Source organism: Zea mays, chromosome 2 (genome assembly GCF_902167145.1).
Source record: "Zea mays cultivar B73 chromosome 2, Zm-B73-REFERENCE-NAM-5.0, whole genome shotgun sequence".
In the NCBI taxonomy this organism is placed as follows: Eukaryota; Viridiplantae; Streptophyta; class Magnoliopsida; order Poales; family Poaceae; genus Zea; species Zea mays.
The window spans coordinates 230,473,698-230,479,203 of record NC_050097.1 but is presented as its reverse complement, the minus strand read 5'-3'; the positions used below and the strand labels follow the sequence as shown (position 1 = coordinate 230,479,203).

Below are 5,506 nucleotides of genomic sequence, written 5' to 3'. Positions count from 1 at the left end.
CCACCTCGTCGTCGTGTGCACCTGATGGGGCCGCCGCCGCGTGCGTGCCCTCGGGATCCGATGCCGCAGCCGCTCCCACCTCGCCACTGTGCGTGCCTCAGCGGGGCCATCGTCGCGCGCTGGCCTCAGGGGGCCATTGCCGCGCGCTGGCCTCAGGGGTCCGCCGGCGCGAGCGTGTCTCCCGGATCCGCCATCGCGAGCGTGTCCCCCAGATCCACCGTCGCGCGCTTGCTCCCAGGATCCACCGCCGTGCGCGCCTCTCCGGGGTGGGGGCATAACTGTCGACGTCGCTAAAACTGAACCCTAGCGATCTGGAGCTTCTTTTATAAATGCTTCGGACTAGGTGCGGCTGAACCGGTTGGTAACATCGGATCAGAGCTTTCGCCGAGCTATTAGAAACCCAGAGATTCATATATATATACTATATATATATAGCTCAGGGGTCCACCAGCGCGAGCGTGTCCCTCGGATCCGCCATCGCGAGCGTGTCCCCAGATCCGTCGTCGCGCGCTTGCTCCCAGGATCCACCGCCGTGCGCGCCTCTTGGGGTGGGGGCGTAACTGTCGGCATCGCTAAAACCGAACCTTAGCGATCTGGAGCTTCTTTTATAGACGCTTCGGACCTGGTGCAGCTGAACCGGTTGGTAACATCGGGTCAGGGCTTTCGCCGAGCTATTGGAAGCCTAGGGATCCATATACATATATATATATATATATATATATATATATATATATATATATATATATAAAGTAATATGTGCGCATTCAAATCTACATGGAAGTTCTTTCTAATGAGACATTTTTACAAAGTTCCAGGTAGTTCCTTTCTTTCTTATCAAACTCATGACACTTTATGAAATCCAAAGGGAGTAGTACATGTTTTTCTAGTACAAATAGACAAGAAAGTTCTTTTTTTTGTCTCAATTCCTTTTTCATCTCCATTATTTCTTCAACCCTACTTTATTTTTTTTTTGCCATGGTTCGTTCTTCATCTCCGAGAGAGGGTCTCTAGCCAAGGGTGAAGATGCCCTTAACGCTGGAATTACAAAGATATATTCAACAAAGAGCTAGTTGATAGGTGGACACATTTTCTTATTTACTTGCATTCAAGTTCTTCTCTATTTCATAGATATTAATGTTAGAAAATTCCTATAAAAACATTAAAACATTAACAAAGACAGGGACAGATATCAGTTTGCGAGTGAGTAAAAAATACAAACTCTATAGCGGAGGTCCACAAGAATAGTACATAAGAGTTTTCAATGTGCACACCAAGGGATAGAACATCACTACTGCGTGTGATGTTCTCAAACCCAGACATTCAGACACTAAGTGGTGGTGCTCATGAATGAGAAAGGCTTGGAGGAAGGTCAAAATTTAGGAAACTTTAGTACATTTTGGTGGGAACTGGAGAACCTTGATAAGCTTTTAGGCGGGAATGGAAAAAATACTTTTTAGTACTGGTTTTTTACTTGAACTGGTAAAAAAGGGTACGGTGTCTATGTTTATGGTGTCAGCTTGATGTCTTTAGTACCAGTTGATGTTTCCAACTCATATTAAAGGGTTGAACTTTAGTACTGGTTCTTTGGTAAAACTAGTACTAAAGATATTTGTACTCATCATTAGTTTGTGTCTTGAATCAGTACTAAAAACTTGATATAAACTAGTTGAAGAAACCAACTGGTACTAATATGCTCTGTATGGACACGACATTTAAAATGGGTATTGATTCTTGGATCAACATCGGTTTTAAAACAATCGGAACAAAAAGTGATGGACATAATCTCCGTTCTCCAGTAGTGTCCGCTACCCCAAAAGGGGTTTCTACCGGACTTTAAAAGTTGTAGTTGTGTGTTTGTAGGAGCAAGCATCATTTTAGCCGTTGAGAGGAGATGTTGTCATTGCACTATCTTACCTAGCTACACATCTTATGGTACAAATATGCCTTCCACAAAGTATTCTAAGATATGCCCATCTACCCCATGGGCAAAACACGCCAACGAACTACTAGTGTTCCTGATGCTTAATATGCTGCTCAATCGCTTATTTTGAACACCCCAAACATGAGATGGACTTGAATTTAGATATAAGATGGATTTTACTAAGTTTTGGACGTATGCAAATTTGTCTGAGCCTATGATTCTTGTCAGGCATCATAGTCATATTAAAAAACAAACCTAGCCAAATTCTAACACGTCCTAGTCACGGTAAATCGTAGTAGAATTTTAGTAGATAAAACACAACAAATATCCATAGCTAACTAAATTAAAGCTTCAGAACCATTACCGTTCCCACTGCAGCACCTAGACTAAACGACACCATATATCGACCCCATTGCCACTGGGGTTACCAAAAAACAATTGCACATTTTGGCTTTACATTTTTCATGATTTGTTGTTTGCCTATGTTGTGTTCGTCAGTGATGTATAGAACCAATAACATCTCTCTCTCTCTCTCTCTCTCTCTCTCTCTCTATATATATATATATATATATATATATATATATATATATATATATATATATATATATATATATACTAGGTAAGTGCCCGTGCGTTGCAACGGAACCGTAATAACACGATATGTACATATGTGTGTTATAGGTATATGTCTGTGCTTTGCAACGGCACACAAAATACTCAGCAAAATGTTAGTGCATAACGGTTATATAAAAACAAACAACACTTATATTACCACCGACTTTAATATCTCAAAAATTGTTTGCTAACAAATACATTGTTACCCTTATATGATTAGTGGTAGCGACATGAACACATCTGAGAGTAGCCATGAAGTAAAATTATTTTGGTACTTCTCTCGCAAAGACTGAAATAACTGAAGTTGTGTAATCTGACATGACCCATGAAAAAGATGAACCTTACTACGATCCCCTGCAAGCCAAGTACGCCCTCTCTCTCTCCTTCAGCGCAAGCAGGGTCCATCCCATCTAGATCCAGTCGAGCCTGATGACACCGTCCAACTCCATCAGCGCTGTGATGTTGTCCTGGGCAGCGCGCATAAACTCGAAGAAGAGTGAGATCGACCTAAATGCCTCTTGTGATGCACAGAACTCCGAACCACCTGGAAATAAATCGTGTGAAAAAAATATAGAATAAGATGAAACTAAAAACGGGGTAAATGCATGTAGTTCTTTGTGTGAACACACACCTCCTTTATAGAGTTTGGTGTATCCATAATCTCTGCAAAGGTTGGTCTTAGAGCAGGATCTTTCTGCCAGCATCTCTGTAGTAGTTCAGCGAGCATAGGATGGGTATCAGTGGCAATAGTAAGACTCAGACCTTGCATGCAGAGTTATCGTGTCTGCCAAATTAGGATTCGAAACAAAAACTCCACGACACTTTCATAAGGAGTATTTTACTTCCCACTAAGCACCAAAAAAGATACAAATGAGTTACAACTCAACATTGACCTTCTCTTTAGAGCCTTTTCCTTTTAGCAAATTAAAGTAGAATGGTAACAAAAAGATGTGATATTGTTCTTTTTTTGGCAACCCGCAATAACTTGTGTGTTAAACTACGATACCTTTGAACAACGGCAACTGCTGCCTGAAGAGGTGCCATGTCTTCGTATGGAAGCTACATCCGTGAAAGTTGCTAGCAAGCTTCGATCGCCAAAGATCCCATCTAACCGGAACATTGAACGCGTCGCCGCTCTCGAAGCGCTCCAATTCGCCGTCAGAGTCGTCTGTTTGTGGGCTTATATAGAGTAATGTAGAGAGAGGAACACACATAATCAGATCAGGAAGCACAGACAAAGCTGTCAGGCGAGGAGTTAAGGTCCGTCCATACCAGATGGCAGCGGAGGAATCGTCGGCTGCACGCGATCCATGGCGCGTCGCGGACTCACAGTGAATAGAACCTTGGCACTACTACCGCCAGGGCCACTGGGTGTCTCTGGTCTCCCTCTCTTTCAACGCAGGCATGGGCTTGGCATCCACGACGTCAGCCAGGACGCCATGGCGACGAGGCTAGGAAGCGAGCGGGAGGGTGGATTTGTTGCTCATGCCATATTTCAGATTATAAACAACTAAACATGAATATACATGCACAAAATGGATCTTACTATAGTGTTAACTTAACCTTGCTAATCTAACCATGCATCCCGTCTAAAGGCCAGCAACTTAATGCACTAAAGTCATCATTGCTTGATGAGACTACTAATTAATCGAACAGAGCTTCTCTGTTCCATCAGGCAGATTTCGAAGAACAAACATGGCAGCCAAATATTCGAGTTTGGGTTGCAGTGTTCTATATCATGAAGTATGCCTGATTCTATTGATTAATTCTTGAAGAGCTTCATTCAATGTACCCAGTTCAGCAAAGGTACTATGTGTAAACAGGATAGGAACACATAAGAAAATAAGAAATAGAGCATTAACATTACATCCACGAACACATATTAGTGAGCACAAGAAAAGTTACCAGGTTTCAGATTGTTGCCATCTGGATCCATAAGACACAGATCATCATCCGGGTCATTTCCTCTGGATTTACTCTTATTAGCATTAGGAGAACCAGCTGGAACAAGTGCCTGTACTTCAAGGCACATAAAATATGCAAAAAAGGAACTCTGCAAATATAATAGCTATTAGTTTGTCTATCGCATAAAAACAAAGGTAGTCACATAGCTACATTTAATGAAAAGAAAGGAGCAACCTCACCCACAAAGTGGGATAAATATTGTAAGCATCTTTGAGTAAACTCTGTAGGTCATCTCAAATGGGAAAGGAAATATTTAGGTAACAATTTTTTACAATTAAACTCATAGGACATTGTCTCATCTGTACTGTAGCAGAGGAACCGTCGTCCGTTCCAAACATTGAACATAATTTGCCAGACTGCTAGAAACTAATCAATAAGTCCATGTATTTATGATCATAATTATTTGCTGTGGTCGGTAAACAAAAAATAAACAACTGTAAATCTCTAACGACGTATAAAAAGAACCAGAGAGGTCCACATGCCTGAAAAATCATTCCATGGTTGGTGTTTCAGTTAGTGATCAAACAATATTTACAATCTTACAAACAATACAAAATCACTCCGTAAAAGCTAACCAAGTTTATCTGGTAAAAGAAATATAATTTTTTTAAAAAAACTTTACATGTGGTGCTTAAACAACTGTAAGAACTGCAACACCAGTGAAAAGGAAACAATCCAGTGCGAGAAATGAAACCACCTAGATGCTGAAATGCAGAATAATGAATCCAAACACCACAGGATGATGGAGAATCTAGACCTCTTACAATTCCTACAACAAAAACAGATCCATTAATGATCATTGCGAAAATGTTCTAGAGTGAGGAACATGAAGAATTCCCATTTGTTCTTCTACAATTACAGTTCGCAAATAGACCAGATGAAAAAACACTGGCATTGAAGAAACAATGTTTTAAAAAAAACATAATTCCCTTTCTAATGTTAATTGTTGGACATCCAAGCATTAACACATCCACTAACAAGAACGAGTGACAGGACAAAAAAGCA

At 41.0% G+C, this 5,506-nt stretch overlaps 1 long non-coding RNA gene across 1 annotated transcript; it reads right to left on the bottom strand.

The window, feature by feature from the left end:
* Window positions 1-2,663: 2,663 nt before the first annotated feature.
* LOC100278945 (uncharacterized) lies at window positions 2,664-4,011 on the bottom strand. The gene is made up of 4 exons (XR_002267435.1): window positions 3,809-4,011; window positions 3,543-3,715; window positions 3,168-3,242; window positions 2,664-3,080 (listed from the first exon to the last, which is right to left on the bottom strand). It is a non-coding gene; the product is annotated as an uncharacterized lncRNA (long non-coding RNA).
* Window positions 4,012-5,506: the final 1,495 nt, after the last annotated feature.